We start from the raw sequence: 26,832 nt of genomic DNA on the forward strand, positions 1-26,832 counted from the left end.
TTTTTGGCCGTGGGAGACAGGTAGACAGATAGATAAACAGACTTTTTGGCAGTGGGACAGACAGATAGAGAGATAGACAGACAGATAGATAAACATACTTTTTGGACGTGTGACAGACAGATAGAGAGATAGACAGACAGATAGATAAACATACTTTTTGGACGTGTGACAGACAGATAGAGAGATAGACAGACAGATAGATAAACAGACTTTTTGGCCGTGTGACAGACAGATAGAGAGATAGACAGACAGATAGATAAACAGACTTTTTGGCAGTGGGACAGACAGATAGAGAGATAGACAGACAGGTAGACAGATAGATAAACAGACTTTTTTGGCAGTGGGACAGACAGATAGAGAGATAGACAGACAGGTAGACAGATAGATAAACAGACTTTTTGGCCGTGGGACAGACAGATAGAGAGATAGACAGACAAATAGATAAACAGACTTTTTGGCCGTAGGACAGACAGGTAGAGAGATAGACAGACAGATAGATAAACAGACTTTTTGGCAGTGGGACAGACAGATAAAGAGATAGACAGACAGATAGATAAACAGACTTTTTGGCAGTGGGACAGACAGATAGAGAGATAGACAGACAGATAGATAAACAGACTTTTTGGACGTGTGACAGACAGATAGAGAGATAGACAGACAGGTAGACAGATAGATAAACAGACTTTTTGGCCGTGGAACAGACAGATAGAGAGATAGACAGACAGGTAGACAGATAGATAAACAGACTTTTTGACAGTGGGACAGACAGGTAGAGAGAGAGAAAGACAGATAGATAAACAGACTTTTTGGCCGTGGGACAGACAGATAGAGAGTAGACGGACAGATAGATAAACATACTTTTTGGCAGTGGGACAGACAGATAGAGAGATAGACAGACAGATAGATAAACAGACTTTTTGGCAGTGGAAAAGACAGGTAAAGAGATAGACAGACAGATAGACAGATAGATAAACAGACTTTTTTGGCAGTGGGACAGACAGATAGAGAGATAGACAGACAGGTAGACAGATAGATAAACAGACTTTTTTGGCAGAGGGAAAGACAGATAGATAAACAGACTTTTTGGCAGTGGAAAAGACAGGTAAAGAGATAGACAGACAGATAGAAATAGATAAACAGTCCCCATTTGCAAGGAAATAGCCCCGATTAACCAATTCCTCCTCTTGTTTTTAATACTGGTATGTAATCCCGTAGACTTTCACGGGAAGTTTACAATTAAGTTAATATATCTCGGCCGGTGGGCGCTGTATCCCAATTTCGAGACCAGAAATGGCTTTGTCGTGACAAATTCTCCCAGGAGTCCAAATTTGCAAGGAAATAGCCCCGATTAACCAAAATGGGCTTCCAGATTTTGGTTAGATTTCACGAGACACCGCCAATTTTACAGGCCAATATCTTGGCCGGTAAGCATCGTATCGCAATTTCGAGACCAGAAATGGCTTTGTCGCGACGAATTCTCCCACGAAAGTCCCCATTTGCAAGGAAATAGCCACGATTAACCAAAATAGGTTTTCTTAGTGCTCACGCGAGATCTCCGCCAAATTTAGAGGCCAATATCTCGGCCGGTGGGCGCTGTATCGCAATTTCGAGACCAGAAATGGCTTTGTCGTGACGAACTCTCCCAGGAAAGTCCCCATTTGTAAGGAAATAGCCCCGATTAACGAAATAGGAGTACATCTTCCTCGATCAATCCACGTACCTATATTCAGAGTATAAAGGTCACTCGCAGGGACTTATAACTGGATATGAAGACTTTATAGGAGTACTCAGATTTGGACGTGAGTTCATCTTCGAAACTCTGTATTTGTGCATCTACTTAAATGCATGATACCATAGTGTAATAAGTAATTTAAATGGAGTGCTATATAAAAAAGACGTAAAATCCGGGCCAGCCTATAACCTTATAAGTAGTAGTAGTAGTATAGTAATGATAATAATAATAATAAGAAGAATGATAATAATAATAATAATAATAATAATAATAATAATAATAATAATAATAAGAAGAAGAAGAAGAAGAACGATAATAATAATGTCAGTCAGCCAGTCAGCAAACCAGTCAACCAGACAGCCATGGAGTTAACCACGTCAAGTCAGTCAGTCAGTCAGTCAGTCAACCAGACAGCCATGGAGTTAACCACGTCAAGTCAGTCAGTCAGTCAGTCAGTCAACCAGACAGCCATGGAGTTAACCACGTCAAGTCAGTCAGTCAGTCAGTCAGTCAACCAGTCAGCCAGTTAACCACGTCAAGTCATTCAGTCAGTCAGTCAGTCAACCAGTCAGCCAGTCAACCAGTCAGCCAGTTAACCACGTCGGAGGGAAGCCGTTAAGAGAGAGAGAGAGAGAGAGAGAGAGAGAGAGAGAGAGAGAGAGAGTCCCTTATCTCATTTTCTTTATTTCTTTCTTCCATTTCCATTTTCTCTCTCCCTTCCTTTCTTCCTTTCTATCTATTGGTCACACACACACACACACACACACACACACACACACACATTGGTTCCGCTTGACTGAAGGTGCGTTTAAAATTATTGTGTATGCATGATAGATTTCTCTCTCTCTCTCTCTCTCTCTCTCTCTCTCTCTCTCTCTCTCTCTCTCTCTCTCTCTCTCTCTCTCTCTCTCTCTCTCTCTCTCTCTCTCTCTCACACACACACACACACACACACACACACACACACACACACACACACACACACACACATATAGTTGAATTTAAGATCATTATTATTATTATTATTATTATTATTATTATTATTATTATTATTATTATTATTATTATTATTATTATTGTTGTTGTGTGTATGTGTGAGGGTGAGTGTGGTAATGCTCCCCCTGATGTATGCCTCTCCAATGGATTAAGGTTCTGTGTGTGTTTGTTTTATACTTTTTTTCTTTCTTTTTTTTTTCTTAGTTTTTCTTTTCATATTTTAATTTTTATTGTGTGTGTACGTGCGTTTTTTGCAGCTTCGTGTGTGTGTGTGTGTGTATGTGCGTTTTATGAAGCTGTGTGTGTGTGTATGTGCGTTTTCTGAAGCTGTGTGTGTGTATCTGCGTTTTCTGAAGCTGTATGTGTGTGTGTGTGTGTGTGTGTGTGTGTGTGTGTGTGTGTGTGTGTGTGTGTGTTACTCGCCTGCACACTGAGGCAATGATCCGTAGCTTGTGATGGTTAGGAATGGTGTGAAGGATGAAAATGGTCACTGGGAAATGAGAGAGAGAGAGAGAGAGAGAGAGAGAGAGAGAGAGAGAGAGAGAGAGAGAGAGAGAGAGAGAATGTATAGATATAATGTTTAAAATAACATTGCTTTTCCTTTCCATCCAATCTCTCTCTCTCTCTCTCTCTCTCTCTCTCTCTCTCTCTCATTGCTCATGTCTGTCTCCTTGTCCCTTGAGGATGAAGAAGAGGAGGAGGAGGAGGAGGAGGTTAAACAGCTGGGCCGGGAGACGAACCTTGGTACAGTGGTATAGCCATTTCGCCACGGAGGAGAGAACATAAGAACATAAGAACATAGGGAAACTGCAACTATCAGTTACCATGGGGGTGGAAAGGTGGGTTATCTCTCTACCAGCTGTCTGGGGGGTTGCGCGGCATGCACCGCCTTCCTCCATTGGGGTATATCCCCAACGAAATACAAAAAAAAAGAAAAAATGTTCTTTGCATTAGTTAGGGGTAAAAATAAACAGGAAAATACGTTGTTATAAGTACGACAACTGATGCAAAAACTGTTATGCCCACCCCCAGAGCAAGCTTAATTTATAGTCATAATTAGAATCGTTCATTGCTGATGGTATTTGCATTATAGTTAGGGGCCAAAAATACGATGTTCTGAGTACGATAATCTGCCAAGACCAGGACCAAGATCAGCTGAGAAGGTTTACTTGTGGAGTGTGCAATGAGAGCAAATAGATTGATTGATAGTTTATTGTTGCAGGTAAACAACAAGGGAGAAGGGATTTTAAGAACTGCATGAGAATGATTGGTGACAATGGTATGCGAGTCAGGTGGGTGAGCAGAGAGGAAGGGAGGCGTTTCTTTGAATGAAAGGTGACTGACAGGAATAGTGAGGGTCTAGAATGGAATGTGAGAAAGTGGAAGAAAGAGATAGACAGTGCAGTGAAAGGTGACGGTCTGAGGAGGTGGAAGCATGCGATGGAGCGGTACAGAGAAAAGGAAGCCCCGCAGTGTGTCAGCTGGTATGATGGAAGCCTGGGCGGTGGTGATCTTCTCTGCCAAGCTCGAGCGCAGTGTATGAATGTGAATGCAAGAAATTACAGGTGGTCTGAGTCCCGCAGCAAAGTGTGTCAGATGTGTGACAGGGGTGTGGAGGAAACTGTTGTGCATGTGGTGTGTGGGAGGTACCGGAGAGAAAGGACGGAGATGATGAGGGTGGCACTGAGTGAGATGGGCTGCTGGGATGTGAATGGGAGGATTGCAAGGACAGAGAGGGAATGGATGCTGCTGCTGCTGCCGGGACTGAGTGATGAAGCAAATGATAGAATTATAGAAGCCATGAAGAGCTTTCTGGAAAAGATGTGCTGTGCAAGAAATAGGGAATTGGAAGATTTGTAATGGATACTACTTGTGTTGTTTTATTTTTACAGGTTGTGCCGATGCGAAGGCCTGACTCTCCAACGGGTCACCTGTACCAAGAGCAAGAGAGAGAGCGGGGACCTAAACCAACCCCGCTGAGTCCATATTTCTACTTTTACCCGTGGTTTATGCCGCCAAGATGAGGGAGACGAGTGCCGTGTTGGAAAAGCCACTCCGTGCCGTCTGTGGTGAGTGCAGGAAGCATGTGGAGGCTGTGGAAGAGGAGAAAATAGGGGGAAAACAAGCGCCATGGTGGAGGAGGGAGAGAGATGGGACCTCGGGGCTCTAGAGGCTGTGGCCCCACAGCCTAACTAGCCCCATAAAACACCCAAGAAGAAGAGATGGGAGCTGGGGATGAATATCTTTGAGGGAGGACAGTGAAGGGAGAGGGAGGGAAGGAAGACGTATTTCGACTGGGGAGGAAAGGAAGGAAGGGAGGACAGAATGGGGAGGAGGAAGGAAGGAAGGGAAGATGTATTTTGACTGGGGAGGAAAGGAAGAGAGGACGGTTAAGATTCGTTTTAGGTCCGTGCCAGTATCTCATTACCTACCTTATGGAACATCAGCATCTCTTCATATATCTTTTCTACAAACCTTAAACAGTCATGGAAGAGCTTTGAAAATCCAATTCAAGGACTTTTTTTTTCGCTCTTGAAAATAGGGGATAATGTTTATGGAGGCGCGTCGCCTCCTCTGGTGGCGGCCACGGCGATGCTGCAGCCAGTGTTGCGAGAAATACCTCCTCGCTGAAATAAGACACATATACATGTGGGGGGGTTCCAGGGGGGGGCGTAGGCCCCCCTGGTTAGAAGAGGGGGGTCGAGGGGGCCGTTAGTAGGTCGTAAAGTTCGGTTGGAGTAGTTTAAATATGCTCCCCAACCCTAAACCCTCTGCGAGCTATTTTATGGAAGGGAAAGGAAAGGAGAGGAGAGGAAATGATAGGGAAGGGAAGGAATGGGAAGGAAAGGAAAGGAAAGAAGAGAGAGAGAAAGGACGATAAAGGGAGAAACCGATAAAATTAAAGATACGGAGGAAAGAGGAGATAAGACAAAGAGAGAGAGAGAGAGATAACAAGGAGAGAGATAAAAGAAGGGAGAGGAATAAGGAGAGAGAGAGAGAGAGAGAGAGAGAGAGAGAGAGAGAGAGAGAGAGAGAGAGAGAGAGAGAGAGAGAGAGAGAGAATAAGAAAGAATAAAAAATAATAATAATGAAAAAATATATTAATAACCGTCTTTATCCACAGCTCTGAAGAACGAAGGGAGAACAGAAGAAAGGAAGGAAGGCCATCTTGGAAGACTCAAGAACCAGTCACCCCAGTTCAAGGAAAGGTCACAAGAGGTCAAGGAGGTCACAGTATGAAGGAGCAGTCCAGTCAAGTCAAGTTATTGAAAAGGGAAGGGAAGGGATAGGGAAGGGAAGGAAATGAAAGGAAAGGGAAGGGAAGGAACAGAGAAGTGTATATATAGTTAAGCTTAAAGTCACATACAGTTAGATACATACAGTTACACTCACATAGATTTACATACAGTTTCGATGGTGCGTTTGACGAAGGCGTTTGACTCAGTGGGTAGCGGATTGGCCCGGCCCACGGTGTTATGGACTCGCTCAACACAAGTACAGTAAACCCTCGATATAACAGACTAATTTTCATTTCTATTTATTCATTTATTTTTTTGACATCAGAGGACACGTCTCGAGGGCAGTAAGGAGTACAAAAAAAAAAGCCTGCTACTCGCCGCTCCTATAAAAGATAAAAGTAAAGAGTAGCCAAAAGAGAGGTCAATGTCGGGTGGAGAGGTGTCTTGATACACACTCAATTTTGGGGGAGCTTAGTCCGTTAGGGCCGAAAGTCCGTTATAAGCAGCGAAGATTTTAAAAAAACGTAAAATAATAAAACGATGAAGCTAGTAAATGTAGGTATATATATTTTTTATTGTGCATGTTGTGTGCATGTTGTCTGCATGGCCGCACAGTACACTTGGCAACGCACTCCGAGGCACTGAGGTTGCTAGGTTGTGAGTGGGGTCTTGCGTGGGGGTCATATTGTTACGGGTATGGGTAGAATTTTACAAGTGCAGCGAGTAGCCTGTACAGACACTCACAAACACTTGTTTTTTTTCCCATTACATTTACGTCCTGGATTGATGCATAGGACTTTCTTGTGGTATAAATACGTTCTTCATTTAATTATTTGTGACAGAAACAGTTAGCAGATTATTTCATATCACACCGAAAACTTACCCCCCCCCAAAAAAAAAGGTTTCGTCTGCCAGTGCGAGACTGGTGCGCTTGTAAAATTTTACCCATACCTGTAACAACCCTGCAAGACCCACTGGCAACCTGGCAACCTCAGTGCCTCGGAGTCTGTCGCCAAGTGTGGCCATACAGACAACGTGCACACAACATACACAATAAAAAAAATATATATACATACCTGCATTTACTAGGTTTGTTGTTTGATTATTTTATGTTTTTTAAAATCTTCGCCGCTTATAATGGACTTTCGGCACTAACGGACTAAGTTCTCCCCAAATTAGTTTGTTATATTGAAGGTTTACTGTACTTGTGTTGAGCGAGTCCATGACACAGTGGGCTGGGCCAATCCACGAAGCACTGAGTCAGTGGAAACCACGAGGAGGAAAATATTTCATGAGGTGGGCTGAGGCAGACTATTGGAACCCAAGGATGGGGCAGCAGATAAAGGGAGGAGGGCAAGGTGGCTACTTACCAGGCGCAGTTCGTTCAAAAAACATTCTTGATCGGTCCCCATGGATTTCTGACCCTCTAACCTTCTCGGGGCTTCGTGGTGCAGTGGTTAGCACACTCGGCTCACAACCTTTAGAGCCCGGGTTCGATTCCCGGACGGAGTGGAAAAATTTGGGCGGCTTTTCTGATACCCTACACCCCTGTCCACCCACAGATGTGTAGGCATTGGCACCCTTCAGCTGCATGGGCAGAACCTTAGACATCTGTGGGAGAGAGAGAGAGATTGACAAATAATATAGAGGGAGAGGAAGATAACAGTGAGATACAGGTCAAGATTTTAACACGATAATGAGGTTAACCCGGTAGCAGCGACGGGCCAAATTTGTGGCTTTACCGTGTAGCAGCGACAGGCCAAATTTGTGCCATGATATAACCCCAAAAAAATAGATGATACATAATCTGATCATAAATGCTTTGATATATATTATGAAATGGTTTGTGTGAGGGGTGATTTTTTTTCTCATTTTTCTCACTTAGAGGGACCATTAAGAACATATGATCCCCGCTGCTACCGGGTTAAGCTGTTGTAGTTACCAGAAACGGATGGTTCAAAACTATTCTTGGTCAGTCCCTGTGGATTTCTGACCCTCTGACCTTGTCTGTTATATCTGAAATACATTATAAGCGGGTCTGTTAGATCCAGGGTTTACTGTATAGTTGAGGTCAGTTCGCCTACAGTTGAGTTACAGTTAGTTTTGTAGTTTAGAACTAGCTTTCTATCTCTCTGTTCAGATAATATTGTCTGTGTTATAGAGTTCAGCTTCCTCTCACTAGGTAGGCATATACATAGGCCTATACAGTTTGCTACATAGTGATTAGATCTCTCTCTCTGTTAAGATAATATTGCCTTTGTTATAGAGTATATAACACAGTCTCATACGGTTAGCTAGGTACTTACCTCCTCTCTCTCTTATTCTTCTCCTTACATTCTCTGTCTCTCCCTCTTTACCTTTTCCTCTCTCATAGGAATATAACACACAAACATTACAAATTAACTTTTTATTAATAGAAAAACACACATACATACATACATACACATAGTAACATTGATAAGGCTATGTTGGCTAGGGAGGGAGGGAGGGAGGAGGGGGTCCTTCATGAGGCTGGGGGGGGTATGTGTCTGTGGGGGGTTGTCAACATACTGTGGGGGGTACATCTGTGGGGTCCTGTGAGCTGTGGTGAGGAGAGAGAGAGAGAGAGGGGGGGTGCACCTCTATCTCACCTCTCGACTCACTATGATCTAATGTATATAGTTATGCATATGTTGTATAATATGTATATAGCTAATGTATGTTGTATGGACTAATAAAAATGAAAAATATCTAAAAAGGTGTTTGTCATATGTGTATGTGTGTGTGCCCTCCTCGTCTTCTTCTTCTGATCTTCTGTTGTCATTATCATCTTCTTCCTCCTCTTCCTCTTCTTCTCCTTCTTGGTCCCAGCATCAACACACACCTGAGGAGAATAACTCCATTAATGGATTGGAGAGAGAGAGAGAGAGAGAGAGAGAGAGAGAGAGAGAGAGAGAGAGAGAGAGAGAGAGAGAGAGAGAGAGAGAGAGAGAGAGAGAGAGAGAGAGAGAGAGAGAGAGAGAGAGAGAGAGAGAGAGAGAGAGAGAGAGAGAGAGAGAGAGAGACAGGAGGAGAAACTATGCTAAAAAAAGAGAAATATGAGAGAGATAGGAAGGAAGAAAAAAATGTGATGATCAGAGAAAGAGAATAAAGGAGGAGGAAGGAAGGAGAAGGAAGGAAGGGAGATAACCAAATGGAGGGAGGAAGGAGGCAAGGAAGAGAAAATGTGACGATCCGAGGAAGAGAAAGAAGAGGAAGGAAGGAAGGGAGAGAACTAAATGGAAGGAGGTAAGGAAGAGGAAGGAGGTAAGTGGAGGAAAATGGAGAAAAAATCAGAAATAGAAGGGAGAGGAAAGAGAGAGAGACCAAATGAGGAAAAAAGAGGAAGATGCAATAACAGGAGGAGGAGGAAAAAAGGGAGAGAACCAAATGGAGGGAGGAAGATGGGAAGGAAGAGAAAATGTAATGAGCAGAGGAAGAGAAAGAAAGGAGGAGGAAGGAAGGAAGGGAGAGAGAGATAACCAAATGGAGGGAGGAAGGAGGTAAGGAAGAGGAAGAAGGTAAGTGGAGGAAAAGGGAGAAGAAATTATAAGTAGAAGGGGGAGAGAGAGAGAGAGAGAACGTATAATATTACATAGAAAAACCACACACACACACAGGGGACTTAAATTTCCCTGCCTACCTAGATATTGACAATGTAATATATTTGTACTGAGTGACTCCACAACACCATGGTCTGCCAGGCCTGCTGAGACCCACTGCTGTTATGCACTACACTACCAAGGTACAGTAGACCCTGGATATAATGGGCTAATGGGGGGGGGGGACTCAGTCCATTACAAACGGTGGAAATTTAAAGATACAGTCAGTTTATGAGTTTAACCCCTTCACTACGGCCAGGCCAAAACAGCGCCCCGCGCCGTATCCAAGATCGCCACGCGTGGCACATTTCAAATGTCGCTATTGAATATAACAAGTTTTCAGCCATAAACTCAACATAATCATGTATTATAATCATATGAAAACATGCAGAATTGAATGGTGCACATAAAGAAACAAATTAATTGATAATTTTGAGATGTTAGCATAAATATAGAGATAAAATAACACGTATATTGGCTAAAGCAAGCCAGGACACACTATGCGCGTCCTTGGATATGGTACGGGGCACACAAGGAAGCAGTATACACGTCCTCGTGTTGAAGGGGTTAATTTGTTGGGGAATTTTTGCTGGCATGACAAAACACTCGTAAACCAAAACGAACTTCCCCTCCAATGAAATTAATATGAATACCATTAATGCATCCCATATCCCACCAAAATATTACCAGAAAACATTATAGATGTTATTTTATACGAAATAAAAGTAATTTTACTAACAAATATCAATGATAAATCCCACAAAACACGAATCAATGTCTTACAGTTGTTAGGGAGACTCCCTCAACCAGTTATTATGCTGGAGGTGCAGGCTTGGCACCAGGGTTTAGCAGCCACAGTTTCCCTATTCTTGAGGCACCGAAGGGAAGCTAACCCGATGTATCGTCCAAGATGGAGGGTGAACGTGAGTCAGTCACGTCCAGGAGAGCATACAAGCTGCCAAGGCTCGCACCCCGTTCCTGTTTGCAGCACCAGCCCTTTTAACCCTTTCCTTCCTGAGTGCTCGCAACGAAACTATCCCCCAAGGTGCGCTCGGGCAGCCCAGCGGGGGAGGGGGATCTCTTTTAACCGCTATATCTCAAAAACTATTCATCACAGCTACAAAACAAAGGCACCATTGGAAAGAGGAGGCCAAGATCTATAAGATTCAGTTATGTAAGCCTCTCCTGCAAATGTACAGGCACATTCAGGAAAATAATCGTTGGACACTGAATTGTGATAACAAAGAAAATATCAGATTAATGGAAAATGAAACAAAGAATACTTGTGATACTATTAAAAAGGAAAGATACTGTGATTAGCACGAACCCAAACATGGCCAGGTGACTATAATGATGCCATGTTTATTAAAAGGACATCAGTAGGCTATCCTTGGAAGCAATTAAGACTCATTCACTCACTATGACGTTGTGAATAAGTGCATATCAAGGATTATTATTACACGAAAAGCAAGGCAAGGTGAGGGTTGTCAAGGCAACGAGGCCCACAAACTGCCGCAAACCAGTTTACCCTCGAACCACCCCCGAGGGGATGATGTGAAATGTTTTTATAATTAGTTCCGTGCTTCACTTATTTGGCGTTTAATGAAAAATCTGTATACACCATCGTGTTCAGGAGGCTTTTTTCTATGAGATGGAATTGTTTATTTTAGTACTCATTTCATAGCTGCTGCAAATGGTAGCTATATGTAAAATGTGTCATAAACATTATGGAGTGACTATTGAACTTCAACTCGTCACTATTTATTTACTAAGGACAGCATTATTGGGTCTCCACCTGGCACCCAAACATGCCTACACCTAATCTAATACATAACTTAACCTAGCCTATCATTACACAAGGGAAGATTTATTGGTAGATATGGAGAATCACTCCGTTGGGATCCGTGGGGGGTCCAGGAGGGCTTGCGCCCCCTGGTGGGGCAGCGAAGACGATCTCTCTTCTTTGCTTGTGGTTACAGAAGTTTAATTTAAGAATACGGCCCTAAGACCTACCTAGCCACTAACCCAAAGCTGAACCTTGACCTTGCAAGATGCAGGATGATTTTTAGGGACAGTTTTGGGGAAAAAAGTGCTTCTTATGAGCCGTCAAATACAGTATGTGTTTTTATATATATATATATATATATATATATATATATATATATATATATATATATATATATATATATATATATATATACACATATATATACACTCAACCCTCGATTTGCCGGACTAAAAGGGGGGAAGGCTTGTCCGGGAATGGCAAATGTCCGGCAATGGAAAATGTCCGGGGGTCTACCCCCTTGCCGGACTTTACCCTATATATGTCCGGGAAACACAACCCACCCCCGGACTACACCTCGCATAGCTGTCCTATACTGTCCTGTAATATAATATATTACCTTCTACCTTCTGTGAAGAAGAGGTGTATCCACGACAAGCACGTAAGCACAACACTCGTGTGACGCGGCAGACTTGTGTACAGTCCAGTACTAGACGTGTATGTCCGCCCGCGCTGCCATCTAGTGCCCGATTTGCGAACTTTGTCTGGCGCGGTAGTTTGAAATCGACTTGTCCCGGACTTTTTTTTTTTTTTTTTTTTTTTTACCCCACGGACTCTTGTCCGGCAAATCCGAAATCCGGCAAATGGAGGTCCGGCAAATCGAGGGTTGAGTGTATATACAGGTAACTCTCGATTTACGCAAGTTTGTTTTACGCGTTTTTGAAATAACGCGGGGTCCAAAATCTAAATAAATTTTTAATTTACAAGTTTTTTCCACTTATACGCGATATTTTATGGAGTGGCCACCATATGTCTCACGCAACTGGACTCACACGGCGCCGCGGCCACACAGCTAAGCTCAGTTCTTCCTGCGCGCCACTTGAACAACAATACAGTACCCACGCTGACACGCTACTCAACGATTCTCGCAACACCAGCCCGGCCGCCATTTGCATTGTTTGGAAACCACACAACAAACAGCTGCATGCCGCGTGTCACCAGAACCGCGTGAATTGTGTCTTGCCTAGTTGTCTGTCATAACCTACGAGTGATGGTGGGAATAATATGCTTATTATGATATCAGAAGCTGTGCATCATCAGTATGTACGGGGATGTATTTCTCACAACACCAGCCCGACCGCCATTTTCATTGCTTTACTCAAGGACACTTGTCAATTCAAGCAGTAAAGATTACACCTAAAACATATAAATTTCGGAAAACTGTACATTGTCAATGTTCTTTAACCCGTACATATTTTTGAGCATTTTAAGAACTTTTTTTTTTTTTTCAAAGCTTGGGGTGCGTGTTATACGCCGCAAAATATGGTATTTATTTTTCGACAGAAACATACCTGTTGTTTGATTTACATTGTTTTTGATTTACGCAACCTCTTCAAGAACGCAATACTCGCGTAAATCGAGAGTTACCTGTATATATATATATATATATATATATATATATATATATATATATATATATATATATATATATATATATATATATATATATATATATATATATATACACACATTCACATGAGTCTGAGTATTTTTTGGGCAGGTGTGTGACTTATTCTCATTGTTGTTCCATAATTATCTTGATGTCATTACTTTCTGTGTCTAGACCAAGTAAACAGACCAAGACAAGACTAATTTTAAGTAGACAGACTAACAAAAAGTGTCTCATCTTTTAATTAACAGTTTCCTGTACGAGTTGAGGGTTGTTGAGGCAGACAGACAGGCTAACATAAGTGTCTCAGGGTGTGTACTCACCCTCGGGTTTGGCCGGCAAGTCTGGCTACATCTTCTGTGCCTCTGAGCCGTCCAAGAAGAGACTCGCTGTGCTGCAGGGAGCTCTCAGGGGCACACTGGAGGAAGGAAAGGAAAACATCACAAGGGAGAATGACAATGAAAAGGAAGGAAGGAAGGTATGAGGCTGGACGAAGGAACACTGGGAAGGAAGGAAGGAAGGTATGAGGCTGGACGAAGGAACACTGGGAAGGAAGGAAGGAAGGTCTGAGGGTGGACGAAGGAACACTGGGAAGGAAGGAAGGAAGGAAGGTCTGAGGGTGGACGAAGGAACACTGGGAAGGAGGGAAGGAAGGAAGGAAGGAAGGAAGGAAGGAAGGAGGGAGGAGGAAGAAGGGAGAGAAATGATGAAGGAAATAAAAAGATTGAGAGAGAGAGAGAGAGAGAGAGAGAGAGAGAGAGAGAGAGAGAGAGAGAGAGAGAGAGAGAGAGAGAGAGAGAGAGAGAGAGAGAGAGAGAGAGAGAGAGAGAGAGAGAGAGAGAGAGAGAGAGTGTGTGTGTGTGTGTGTGTGTGTGTGTGTCAGCAGTCACAGGGAGAGGACGTAAACGATCGATGCTCCGAGTAGCCACACCTGAGGTTGCCTCAGGCTTCCCAGACGCCCTCACCACCTACAACACCACTTCATCACCACCACTGCAACGTGTTCTGTGTAGTGAAAAGTGTGTAGTGCCCTGTGAACAGTGCAGTGGAGTGTTTTTAAGGACAGTGTGTATAGCAGCAAGGTGTACGCCACCCAGCGGGGTCACTGTGGCGCGTCCTGCCTCCTTGACCCAGCCTTTGTTGCCTGACCCCATGCGCTTAGAGGATTTAAATCCCCTGGGACGTCCTCTCCTACCCCTCCACAGCTGCACTGCATTCCACAAGAGATTAAGTGCGGCCACCCTCCTACGTGGCCCCACCCTGACCTGACCTCTCCCACATCTTACCATCTCGCACGCACATGGCTGGCTCTATCCCTCCACACAGCAAAATTGCCTGGGCCGGCCAAGCAGGCTTTCCTGGTGCCAGATACTGCTGCATCTGCAGCTACTCTACACGAGACAAGCCTGTAACGCCCTGCACCGGGGAAAACTGCCCGAACTCTGTGTGTCGTGAGTGTTTCTCAGACGCCGAGTTCTGCTGCTCCCAGACAACTGAACTAAGGCGTGCCTGCGGCTTCTCCCGGCCGGTGACTCACGAGGTGACCTCAACCACCATCTCGGAGCCCGAGGAAGCCAACCACCAGAACGGAGATGAACAAGGCGAACAAGACGTGCAGGTGGAAGAGCCAGAAAACATCGTACAGCATCTCATTGCTTCCTCCAGCAAGGAGGAGCTCGCAAGGCGTCTCGTTCAGCTCCAGCAAGAGACTCAGAGGCAGAAACTAATCATTACAAGATACAAGGAGGAAAAAAAGCTTGTCCTGAATCAAAAAGTCGAAATAGCAAAAACTCTAAGTCTCCTTGAACAGATTGAAACCTCTGAGTTGGAGCAGAATCACCCACAAATTGCCAACATCGCCACGAGTGCACTACCCAGCAAGATTGACACAGACTGGGGGGAAGTGTGCTCCGAATCCCTCTCCTGGCGAAACTGGTGGACGTCAGGCAGGCCACGCAAACTCGCCAAACTCATGGACTGCTTGCCTCCCTCACCTAGCGTCGAAGTCGCCATTGGCTCGGACAGCAGCAACACCTCCACAACCTCCGACGACACCACCGACACTACCAGCACCGCGAGCGGAGGCGCAGCTCAGGCCAGCGAGCGCGAGGACACAGACGCCAGCAGCAGCAACGACAACAACCGCGGCTCCCCTCGCTCCCACCCTAGTGCCGGTGACGCTGACGGCGCAACAAGAAGAGGGAACAGTCGAGACAACGTCCGGGGAGTACACTCCAACCGACAACCGCAGAGGTGGCGAGGAGCAAACAGGAGGCAGCAGCAGGAGGCGGAGAGACATCCATCAAACGCTGCTCACCGCAGTTCCTCTCGGCAGACGCCTCCCCCACCTCGTCGTCACCCGGCCAGACAAGGCCACCACGGCCGACCCGCCCACGGACACCAACCCGCTCCTCGACGCCGCGACAAGGTGTGTGACTACTGCTCCCGTCGGGGACACGCAGCAGAGGAGTGTCACGCAAGGGCTGCAGACGAGAGGCAAGAACACCTCCTCAGACGTGTGATTGCTGAGGTTAGGCAGCCTGTCTCCAGTCACCTGCCCCCTCCACCGGGACCCTCACACATCGCGCCACAGCCTCCTTCCTGGGGCCATACACCTGGCTGGCAGTGGTCGACCCCTCCTTCTTACCTGAGTAGCTCCAGCAACCATCACCAACTCAGGTAGGATGGCAGACACGCCGAGGACTCTTCACCAGCTGGTGCTTCTCTCCGCCAACATGCGAGGCCTCCGCACCAACATCGGGGACCTGACCCACAGCTTTGTCCTGAGGCACCGCGTGGACATAGCTGTGGTGACTGAAACGTGGCTCAACAGTGAGGTGGAGTTATCCTTCGGCAGGATTCCAGGCTACACCCACTGGATCAGGAGAGACTGGCAGGGAAGACAAGGCGGCGGTGTGGCAGTGTGCCTCAAGGAAGGAATGCAGGCCCAGAGACTTGAAGTAGAGACACCACCCACGACAGAGGCGGTGTTTCTCAAAGTAATTCTGGCAGATGGCACTGCCCTCCTCCTGTGTGCCATGTACCGCCCCCCAAGGCAAGGGCCTGCCCCCCTGGATTTTCTGACGGAGCAAATGGACGACCTGCTGACTCGCCATCGCTGCAGGCATGTCCTAATTGTGGGCGACTTAAACCAGCACACGGAGGGAGCCGCCTACGAGAATCTCCTGACGGTGCAGGGTCTGACAGATCATGTCACCTTCCCGACCCATGAGCGAGGCGGGAAGCTGGATCCCGTTATCTCGGACCTGGGAGGGGGCAGGGTCACGTGCCAACAGCTTGGGCCGGTAGGCAGCTCTGACCACCACGCCATCCTGACCCGAGCAGACGTGGGCGTGGCGCGGGATGAGGCCACTTCCCACACTATCTGGCTGTGGGACAGAGCTGACTGGCCCTCCCTTAAAAGAGACCTACAGCAGACAGACTGGCACACCCTTCTGTCTGGGCGAGCAGAGCCCATGGCGAAGGCCTTTACTGAACGTCTCAAAGCTCTCCAACGAGAACACATTCCACACTGCCAGTACACCTCCAAGCCCACCGATCAGCCCTGGTTTGGTTACCGCTGCCGCCTTGCTGCAGAAAGAAAATATTCTGCGTGGCTCCGCTACAAAAGGAGCCCAACCCGCCGCAACAAAGCCCTGCATCGAGCAGCATGCAAAAATATGATGGCCACCAGTAAATGGGCGAAACGGAGGTGGGAAAGAGACCTCCGCGCCAAGCTGTGCGGGCCAGGGGTGGGCAGCAAGACCTGGTGGACCCTTGTTAAGGAAAAGCAAGGCAGCAGCCACCAAGAAACAATCCCTCCCCTCACCAAGCAGGACGGCACCACAGCCACCAGCAGCAGGGAGAAGGCAGAGCTCCTGGCTGACCTTTTCTCAGCCAAGATGTCTGTCGCCGACCCCACCAGACCTCCACCACAACTGCCACAGGAATGCAACCAGACCCTGACAGAGGTTGCGGTACACCGGGAGCAAGTGGAGCGCCTTCTAAGACCGGTGGACGTCAGGAAGGCCACTGGTCCTGACAACGTTAGCCCACATGTGCTGCGTCACTGCCCCAGTGAGCTGGCAGGACCCCTCTCAGAAGTGTTCAGGGCCTGTGTCCGGGAGAACACCTGGCCCTCTATAAGGAAGGAGGCTCGCGTGGTGCTGGTTCACAAAAAGCAAGCCAGATCTGACCCTGCCAACTACAGGCCTATCTCCCTCCTGTCTGTAGTTGGAAAAATCTTCGAGAGAATAGTGGTGGAGGCCATCACCCGCCACCTCGAGAACAACGCCCTCATCACTGACCAGCAGTTTGGGTTCAGATCTGGCCGCTCCACTTCAGACCTCCTGCTGCTCCTCTCCAGGGATTGGCAGGACTCGCTAGACACCGGCCTGGATACCATTGTCGTCGCTCTCGACATCGCGGGTGCTTTTGACCGGGTGTGGCACGCAGGCTTGCTGGAGAAGCTTCGTGCCAAAGGCATCCAAGGACACCTGCTGATGCTGATGAGCGACTACCTTCGAGGAAGAAGCCTCCACGTCGTCATCGGCGGCCAGCAGTCCAAGGACCTCCCAGTGGGTGCCTCAGTCCCTCAAGGATCTGTGCTGGGACCCATCCTCTGGAATCTGTACATCGACGACCTTCTCAGGAGTCTGCCAGCAGTCTCTGCATACGCTGACGACTGCACGCTCTCCTTCTCCTACCCTCGCCAAGAAAGCCAGCAAGCGGTTGCTGAGGTCAACCAGCAACTACGCTTGATACGGGAGTGGGGGGAGCACTGGCAGGTGAACTTTGCTCCTGAGAAGACTCAGGCGATGGTGATCTCTCGGTCCCCAGCAGCCACACAAGCTGTCGAAGGAAGGGTGATGTTTGGCTCTGTCACCCTCCCGCTCCAGGATTCCGTCAGGATCCTCGGAGTGGACTTGGACCGAGAGCTGCGCTTCGACCGCCACCTGAAACACGTCGCCCACCAAGCCTCCCTACGTGTCTCTGCCCTTCGTAGAGTGGCTAATTTCCTCGACAAGCGAGGAATTATGCTCCTCTACAAGGCCCAGGTAAGATCCTACCTGGAGTACGGGGCTCTGACCTGGATGTCCAGCGCTGCCACACACCTGCAGAGACTGGACAAGGTGGAGCGACGGGTGCAGCGACTGTTACAAGAGAACAACCCCCAGCTGCCCCCTCAGGATATTATACACTCTGGAGCACCGCTGGGACGTCGCTGCGCTGGTGGTGTTCCACAAGGCCCAGGTACAAGGAGTACCACACCTGGCGAGACTGAGGCTCCCCCCGCGAGAGGCTGTGAGATACGAGAACGGTACTCTCCAGCCACGAGCAGGTCGGGGTGCCGAGGTCACGCGCCAGCCAGCACCAACGGACCTTCACCTCCAGGGTGTCCCGCCTGTGGAACACATTCACTGCAGCAGGGCCAACAGTGAGGGAAATGTCCACCCAGCAGGTAAAAGTGGCTGCTCACAGGTGGCGAAGAACATGCCCCACACCACTAGTGATGCTAAATACACAGTGAGCAAGTGTAAAGGGCTTTTAAAATAATGCACGAGAAAAAGTGACATTTTAAGCCCTGAAAAGTGCACAGAGAAACATATGCTACTCAAACGATCGCATAAAGTATCGTTGGCGAAATACAAATATGTTGTGTACTATAGATTCGTCAGTTTAAATAAAAAAAATAAAAAAAAGAGAGAGAGAGAGAGAGAGAGAGAGAGAGAGAGAGAGAGAGAGAGAGAGAGAGAGAGAGAGAGAGAGAGAGAGAGAGAGAGAGAGAGAGAGAGAGAAAAACTAGATAGCTATACATTAAGGTCTAACACTTGGTACATCTAGCCCGCCAGAAAGGAAGGATGAACATCACATAACCTTACTCACCTACATACCTATGACAAAATTAACTCTTACTCAAATGTTCTGGGGGAAAATTCATAAGTGGGCTACAATTAAATGACTGTCCAGGGAGGGGGATTCCAACCCTGGCCAGCAGATTCATAGATAGGCATGCTAACCACTACACCACGGAGCCAGAAGAATTAGCCACACTATACCAGGACAAATAATTCTTAGTGTGTGCCCTGGTAAGATTCATATGTGCAGCCCTGGTAGTGGTTCTTATTATGTAACATAGTGAGTCAGTATAAGAGTATTGCTGAGTAAGTTCATTATGGCCCAAAGTGACTCGGTGTCGATTTAACCCGTCCGCTGTGATTGGCACGGATTTGGCCTTCCCTGGTAGCCTGGTAACATATAGTCCCAGGTCTTTCTCTGCCTCTGTGGTGGATAGTGGAGTGTTTCCCATGTGGTATTGGTGTGCTGGATATCCCTTCACTGGTAGCCTGGTAACATACACTCCCAGGTCTTTCTGTGCCTCTGTGGTGGATAGTGGAGTGTTTCCCATGTGGTATTGGTGTGCTGGATATCCCTTCACTGGTAGCCTGGTAACATACACTCCCAGGTCTTTCTCTGCCTCTGTGGTGGATAGTGGAGTGTTTCCCATGTGGTATTGGTGTGCTGGATATCCCTTCCCTGGTAGCCTGGTAACATATAGTCCCAGGTCTTTCTCTGCCTCTGTGGTGGATAGTGGAGTGTTTCCCATGTGGTATTGGTGTGCTGGATATCCCTTCACTGGTAGCCTGGTAACATACACTCCCAGGTCTTTCTCTGCCTCTGTGATGGATAGTGGAGTGTTTTCCCATGTGGTATTGGTGTGCTGGATATCCCTTCACTGGTAGCCTGGTAACATACACTCCCAGGTCTTTCTCTGCCTCTGTGGTGGATAGTGGAGTGTTTCCTATGTGGTATTGGTGTGCTGGGTATCCCTTCACTGGTAGCCTGGTAACATACACTCCCAGGTCTTTCTCTGCCTCTGTGATGGATAGAGGAGTGTTTTCCCATGTGGTATTGGTGTGCTGGATATCCCCTCCCATGGTGCAGGACTTCACACTTTTCTTCATTGAATTGTAGCAGCCACTTTTTGCTCCATTTCAGTAGCTTGGTGATGTCTAACTGTAGGAAATCCGCATTCAAGGGGTTAACCTAGTAGCACATTTAGCACATGCTACAGGCCCCGCGGGAATGTAAAAAATTAGTAACTAAGTTTTTTGCCCTTAGGCACAGAAGGCCGAGACAAAATAATTACTCATTTTCCCAATTTTTTGTAATATTATTATATATGATATTACTATATATAACCCGGTAGCTGCGGGGATCATGTCTCTTAATGGTCCCTCTAAGCGAGAAAAATGAAAAAAAATCATCCCTCACACAAACCATTCCATAATATATATCAAAGCATTTGTGATCAGATTATGTATCATCTATTTTTGGGGGTTTATATCACGGCACAAATTTGGCCCGTCGCTGCTTCCGGGATAAGAAAATATAGGAAACTTCACTAGGGCATAGTATAATAAGCATGGCATTGTAGTACACCATATACGGCATATAGTCCAGGGCTTCCCAACTCAACTGGCGGCCCGCGGTCCAGATCCGGACTTGTGGGTGTTGCAGCTGGACCCAAGGCTCCAGCAGACATAAACATGTGTAAATTGAATAGCATGAAGGTCCTGGCGATGGATTCTTTTAACCCCTTGACTACGGATTTCCTACAAGAAGACCTCACCAAGCTACAGGAGTGGACCAAAAAGTGGCTGCTACAATTCAATGAAGAAAAATGTAGTCCTGCACCTTGGGAGGGGATATCCAGCACATCAATACCATATGGGAAACACTCCACTATCCACCACAGTGGCAGAGAAAGACCTGGGAGTATAAGTTCACCAGGCTACCAGTGAAAGCCAAATCAGTGCCAATTGCAGCGGACGGGTTAAAATGTGTATTTCCTTGACTGTCTGTAGGGTAAGTTAGGGGTGTGTTATACATAATATACTTAACCTGTTAATGCAGATAAAAGTTTAGTAGTATAGATTATATTAAATATCAATAACAGAAAAAAGGTTTAATGGCGGTCGAGGCACAAGTGCACAGCTGAATCTAAGTGTGAGTTTTGTTTTAACATGTCAAATGGTAGCAGTTTTGGCCTCTCATCAATAGTATCTGTACTCATGAGTAAGCCAGTAGTTCGTTGGTAGGGTACTGAGTTTAATAATATATCGTGATGACAAAGGGGTATAAAATAGTTTTTTTATTTTCAGAAGCAACCGCTCTGCTGGTGTGTACTCAATAGGTGTACGTTAAGTTGCCGGCACATTTACAGACCAACATTCGAGGGGTTATCATAACATTAAGTAAAGATAAATCTGCAGCGAATGTTGGCCCGTCAATATACTGCAAACTTGACATACCTTATATATTTTGGGAAATATTGGATCAATGCTGTTGCGGTCCGACCCGGCTGTACTGTTGCTGGATCTCAACAAGACCTTTACGAGATGACATTGTATCGTCTGAGAGTTGATAATTCTTCTGGGTCTTGTTCTCCTAATGTCGAGATCACATTGAAGATTTATTTAACTCTAATGGTTACCAACTGCAGTGGTGAACGCTCCTTTCCAAAATTAACTAGACTCAAGAAGTAAGAGTCAGTATGGTTCAAACAAGATTGAACCACCTCTCTCTAATGAGTATTGAACAGCATGAGTTACTGAGGGAAATTAGCACGTCAAGGATACAACTGAGGAGTTTTCTGTTGCCAAGTCTCGTAAGTGCTTCATGTGAGCCACGTTGGTCTGCACTCAGTTCAGCAAATGGTTCCAAGATTCTCCAAGGCAGCACTAATAGTCTACTGGCTAAGCTACTGCCTGCTATGTATGGTGTTCTTATTTAAAAAGGAATAAAAAGTGTATAAAATAAAGCCATCTTTTATCAGTTGGGTCCTCCCTTCCCCTTTTCCAAAATATGGCTTTATATGAATTTTATCTCATTCCTCTACCTCATTATGTGGCCATTAACTGTGAGGCAAAGGGTATCTCATATTGTCCACCACTTGCATTACAGAGGTGACAGCACAGGACACAGGGAAGGCTTAACCCCTACAACACGAGGACGTGTATACTGTGTCCTTGCGTGCCCCATACCACATCCCAGGACGCGCATACTGCGTCCTGGCTCGCTTTAACCAATATACAAGTTATTTTATCTCTATATTTATGCTTACATCTCAAAATTATCAATTAATTTATGTTTCTTTATATGCACCATTTAATTATGCATGTTTTCATATATAATACATGATGATTGTGTTGGGTTTATGGCTGAAAACTTGTTATATTTAATAGCGACATTTGAAATTTGGCGGCGTATCCCGGATACGGTAGCGCGTGCTGTTTTGCCGGCCGTAGTGAGTTTCTTTATGTGCATTATTTAATGGACCGCATTGGCTATACAGACATATGGCCACTCAACTCCAAGTTGTACTTTCCATAGATTTCGTTATAGAATAGTGTGTGTCTGAAGCTGTCTCCGAGATACATACATGGCCATGGTGCCGCCATCGCCCAAGCCGATGACATTGCACACTTCACTCCTACCATTTCAGTTTTTCTCCAGGTCAAATAGTAGTGTCAGGAAATCGAGTAGAGGTAATAAGTGAGCAGTCGTAGGCTCAGAGCGGTGACTCTGCCAAGGCCTTGTATCCTGGAGGCAGCCTCAGATCCACTCTAGTACATAACTTGAATTCTATGGAAAGTACTGCTTTGACAGTTCACCAAGTGGCCACGTGTGGCACTGCCTGTATAGCCAATACGGTCCATTCTGCATGTTTTCATATATAATACATGATGATTATGTTGATTGTATGGCTGAAAACTTGTTATATTCAATAGCGACATTTGAAATTTGGCGCGCGTGGCGATCCCGGATATGGCACGGGGCACTGTTTTGGCCTGGCCGTAGTGAAGGGGTTAAGAGTGAAGATACAGGCCAACTCTTGCATTAATAAGTTGGACAGCACAAGACAGCTGATAGGTCCAGGCACCCAACAGGAACAAAAAACACCATGACTCTTGCATTAATAAGTTGGACAGCACAAGACAGCTGATAGGTCCAGGCACCCAACAGGAACAAAAAACACCATGACTCTTGCATTAATAAGTTGGACAGCACAAGACAGCTGATAGGTCCCAGCACCCAACAGGAACAAAAAACACCATGACTCTTGCATTAATAAGTTGGACAGCACAAGACAGCTGATAGGTCCCAGCACCCAACAGGAACAAAAAACACCATGACTCTTGCATTAATAAGTTGGACAGCACAAGACAGCTGATAGGTCCAGGCACTCAACAGGAACAAAAAACACCATGACTCTTGCATTAATTAGTTGGAGAGCACAAGAAAGCTGATAGGTCGTGGCTCTCAACAGGATCAATAAACACGATTACTCTTGGATTATTAAGTTGGACAGCACAAGACAGCTGATAGGTCCAGCACCCAACAGGAACAAAAAACAACATGACTCTTGCATTAATAATTTTGACAGCACAAGACAGCTGATAGGTCCAGGCACCCAACAGGAACAAAAAACACCATGACTCTTGCATTAATAAGTTGGACAGCACAAGACAGCTGATAGGTCCTGGCACTCAACAGGAACAAAAAACACCATGACTCTTGCATTAATAAGTTGGACAGCACAAGACAGCTGATAGGTCCAGGCACCCAACAGGAACAAAAAACACCATGACTCTTGCATTAATAAGTTGGACAGCACAAGACAGCTGATAGGTCCAGCACCCAACAGGAACAAAAAACACCATGACTCTTGCATTAATAAGTTGGACAGCACAAGACAGCTGATAGGTCCAGCACCCAACAGGAACAAAAAACACCATGACTCTTGCATTAATAAGTTGGACAGCACAAGACAGCTGATAGGTCCAGGCACCCAACAGGAACAAAAAACACCATGACTCTTGCATTAATAAGTTGGACAGCACAAGACAGCTGATAGGTCCTGGCACTCAACAGGAACAAAAAACACCATGACTCTTGCATTAATAAGTTGGACAGCACAAGACAGCTGATAGGTCCAGGCACCCAACAGGAACAAAAAACACCATGACTCTTGCATTAATAAGTTGGACAGCACAAGACAGCTGATAGGTCCAGCACCCAACAGGAACAAAAAACACCATGACTCTTGCATTAATAAGTTGGACAGCACAAGACAGCTGATAGGTCCTGGCACTCAACAGGAACAAAAAACACCATGACTCTTGCATTAATAAGTTGGACAGCACAAGACAGCTGATAGGTCCAGGCACCCAACAGGAACAAAAAAACACCATGACTCTTGCATTAATAAGTTGGACAGCACAAGACAGCTGATAGGTCCAGCACCCAACAGGAACAAAAAACACCATGACTCTTGCATTAATAAGTTGGACAGCACAAGACAGCTGATAGGTCCAGGCACCCAACAGGAACAAAAAACACCATGACTCTTGCATTAATAAGTTGGACAGCACAAGACAGCTGATAGGTCCCGGCACCCAACAGGAACAAAAAACACCATGACTCTTGCATTAATAAGTTGGAAATCACAAGACAGCTGATAGGTCCCGGCTCCCAACTGGAACAAAAAACACCATGACTCTTGTATTAATAAGTTGGACAGCACAAGACAGCTGATAGGTCCAGGCACTCAACAGGAACAAAAACACCATGACTCTTGCATTAATAAGTTGGACAGCACAAGACAGCTGATAGGTCCAGCACCCAACAGGAACAAAACACCATGACTCTTGCATTAATAAGTTGGACAGCACAAGACAGCTGATAGGTCCCAGCACCCAACAGGAACAAAAAACACCATGACTCTTGCATTAATAAGTTGGACAGCACAAGACAGCTGATAGGTCCAGGCACCCAACAGGAACAAAAAACACCATGACTCTTGCATTAATAAGTTAACAGCACAAGACAGCTGATAGGTCCTGCACTCCAACAGGAAACAAAAACACCATGACTTGCATTAGTTTTTTAATCAGACTTGCAACATTAAGTGGGACAGACTCACTGAGGAGGGTTTGGTAAGGTTAGTCAGGCACCCAACATCTGTGGCCATATGCTGGAGAGAGACAGAAGGGGAAGGAATTATAGGAGAAGGGAACAGTTGGAAAGTTTTGCTTAGTGGGCGCAACATCTGTGGTCACATGCCGGAGAGACACAGAAGGGGAAGGAATTCTAGGAGAAGGGAACAGTTGGAAAGTTTTGCTTAGTGGGCGCAACATCTGTGGCCAAATGCTGGAGAGAGACAGAAGGGGAAGGAATTATAGGAGAAGGGAACAGACCCCAGGAGACGGGACACAACCCCCCATTAATGCCTGGTACACTGCTGGGTGGACAGGGGCGTAGGGTATCGGAAAAGCCGCCCAAATTTTTCCACTCTGCCGGGGAATCGAACTCAGGCCAAATGACCAAATTTTGGTCAAATGTGTTTCGCCTGCTGTAAAAGGTTGTGAAGTGCCATTGGAGTCTATGGACATATAAAATCAATTTCTGGGTGCACAACCTTGCAAAAAGGTTACTGGAAGCAAGATATTTGGCAAAATCCAAGATGGCCGCCACCGATGTCTGAAAATATACAAACTGTCATAACTTTGCAACTATTTGCGATAGAAACATGAATGAAAGTTCGTTTTCTATGTTTTGATATTCGAGGAGTCTGATTTTACAACTACAATGAAAAAAAAATGCATAAAAACTGCCACAAAGAATATATCCATGCTAAGCTGATACCAGGTTTTTCATTTCCTGACTACATATGATTGCGTGTTAATAACCATGTTGTTATTATTTGGGAACAAGGTTTAAGTTTATTATCCTACTAACCACGGTAAAATCTTGTGGCGCCAATGTTATGACACGCGTATTTAATCATGCTTTTCTTTTTCTTTCAGGTGATTGAGTGATCATGGCTTCGCATTTGGGTGAAGGCGCCGTGTCGCTGGAACATGAAGTGGTGAAGAAGAAGGGTACAGATACCTCGCGGACCGATTATGGCAAATGTGTTATCTGTCAGGTGAATACATCGGCAGTTTCCCGCAAAGTCACTTCCACTGAGAAACTCAAGCTTTAGAAGCGCGCAAGGACGAAGTGTCAAAAAGACTGTTGACTGATATACAAACAAATGAAAAGTGGTTGGAAGTGTATAGTCCCATGTGGCATGACAAGTGTCGGAAATGGTATACCAATGAGAAAAGCTTCAAATTGGCTGAGCGAAAACACAGACGCGAAAATCTTGCAGCTTCAGGTGAGGAGGCATGCAGCAGCTCTAATTCCTCAGGTGTACCACAACCTGTACCGCGCACAAGAACCGGGACCCAGCCGTTTGATGCCAAAACTGCCTGCGTTATTTGTAACAAACGGTGGATGAAAGGGAAAGAACCCAACAGCAAGGTCTCAACGCAAACAAGCCAACAAGCTATTATACAAAAGGCAAAATATCTGAAAAGAGATGACATTCTTTTGCGATTGATTGGCCAAGGACATGACATGATTGCAAATGACATAGCGTACCATATTTCGTTCATGAACGCTTTTAGAGCCACAAGGTTACCCACTGCTGAACAACAAAAGACAAATTTGTATGAGGTCGCTTTCGCTCAACTTGTAGAACAAATTGACAGCCAGCTATTTGAAGAGGCCCAAGGATTCTCTGTGAAGTCGCTCCGTGATCGATATAGAATCATCCTGAGAGAGCTTGGAGTCAGCAGTGCAGACACTTACAGATCAGCTTATCTGAAATCAAAATTTGAACAGCATTATGGTAAGCGCATCTCAATTATCGGACAAAGTAGTGGAGCAGGATTCATTTG

General features: G+C 45.8%; 3 long non-coding RNA genes across 13 annotated transcripts; 2 read left to right on the plus strand and 1 right to left on the minus strand.

Annotated features, from left to right (window-relative positions):
• The first annotated feature begins 3,830 nt into the window (after positions 1–3,830).
• Positions 3,831–8,413, plus strand: LOC126989435 (uncharacterized). Its single transcript, XR_007743268.1, has 3 exons — positions 3,831–3,950; positions 4,621–4,797; positions 5,853–8,413. It is a non-coding gene; the product is annotated as an uncharacterized LOC126989435 (long non-coding RNA).
• A 181-nt stretch (positions 8,414–8,594) lies between these two features.
• LOC126989437 (uncharacterized) lies at positions 8,595–25,049 on the minus strand. Its single transcript, XR_007743280.1, has 3 exons — positions 25,032–25,049; positions 13,366–13,460; positions 8,595–8,830 (listed from the first exon to the last, which is right to left on the minus strand). It is a non-coding gene; the product is annotated as an uncharacterized LOC126989437 (long non-coding RNA).
• LOC126989436 (uncharacterized) lies at positions 22,562–24,925 on the plus strand. Of its 11 annotated transcripts, XR_007743278.1 has the most exons (6): positions 22,562–23,130; positions 23,510–23,737; positions 23,888–24,115; positions 24,191–24,343; positions 24,419–24,494; positions 24,871–24,913. It is a non-coding gene; the product is annotated as an uncharacterized LOC126989436 (long non-coding RNA). The 11 variants fall into 11 exon arrangements; XR_007743269.1 differs by lacking the exon at positions 24,191–24,343 and having other exon boundaries at positions 23,888–24,190; positions 24,344–24,494; positions 24,871–24,925; XR_007743271.1 differs by lacking the exons at positions 24,191–24,343; positions 24,871–24,913 and adding an exon at positions 24,722–24,745 and having other exon boundaries at positions 23,888–24,190; positions 24,344–24,494.
• Positions 25,050–26,832: the final 1,783 nt, after the last annotated feature.

Source organism: Eriocheir sinensis, unplaced genomic scaffold, assembly GCF_024679095.1.
Source record: "Eriocheir sinensis breed Jianghai 21 unplaced genomic scaffold, ASM2467909v1 Scaffold1170, whole genome shotgun sequence".
Taxonomy (NCBI): Eukaryota; Metazoa; Arthropoda; class Malacostraca; order Decapoda; family Varunidae; genus Eriocheir; species Eriocheir sinensis.